The sequence below is a fragment of the Triticum urartu genome, chromosome 7A, assembly GCF_056163025.1.
Source record: "Triticum urartu cultivar PI428250 chromosome 7A, HENAU_Tu73, whole genome shotgun sequence".
In the NCBI taxonomy this organism is placed as follows: domain Eukaryota; kingdom Viridiplantae; phylum Streptophyta; class Magnoliopsida; order Poales; family Poaceae; genus Triticum; species Triticum urartu.
In genome coordinates this window covers 492,820,269-492,820,924 of record NC_141879.1, presented here as the reverse complement: position 1 = coordinate 492,820,924, position 656 = coordinate 492,820,269, and the positions used below count along the sequence as shown (strand labels likewise).

Below are 656 nucleotides of genomic sequence, written 5' to 3'. Positions count from 1 at the left end.
TCTGATTTGAAACTGATTGTGTTTGGATGTCAAATCCTTCACCGTCTGATCGTGTTGGAAATTAGGTTAACCACTTTCACCCTCAGTGTCATGCTCTTAACACGCTCAGATAGAGATGTGGAATTGCTAATGCTAAGAAGTGTTGGTGGCAAACCTGATAATATTAACAATTATTAAGAAGTGAACAAATGATCTGACACAAAGGGGGTGTAGCTCATATGGTAGAGCGCTCGCTTCGCATGCGAGAGGCACGGGGTTCGATTCCCCGCACCTCCAATCCTTTTTTATCCCCTCTTATCTGCTTCAAATTATGCAGCATTTATAATATCCATGAGCTTTCTATTATTTTTAAACAGACTAGCATCAAAATTTTGAATTCACAACGTGTTTAACTTTAAATTAGGCACCAAGTTAAATAGTGCTCCATCTGTAGGACAAAAAGGCATAGAGTTTGTCCCTATGAATACATAAATTGCACAAATCGAATACTTCATGTGCGTATTCCTATCTACAGACATGAGAAAGTAACACCGGGTTAGTAATTTTTTCAACACCTATATCATTTTTCTTTACACATAGCACCATAATCTTTTTTTTTGAGTTGTCATAATATGAGTGACATGTCACCTCAGCTGGGCCGCGTAATTATTTTCCGT

At 38.0% G+C, this 656-nt stretch overlaps 1 non-coding gene across 1 annotated transcript; it reads left to right on the top strand.

The window, feature by feature from the left end:
• The first annotated feature begins 203 nt into the window (after positions 1-203).
• Positions 204-276, top strand: TRNAA-CGC (transfer RNA alanine (anticodon CGC)). The gene has a single exon. It is a non-coding gene; the product is annotated as a tRNA-Ala (tRNA).
• Positions 277-656: the final 380 nt, after the last annotated feature.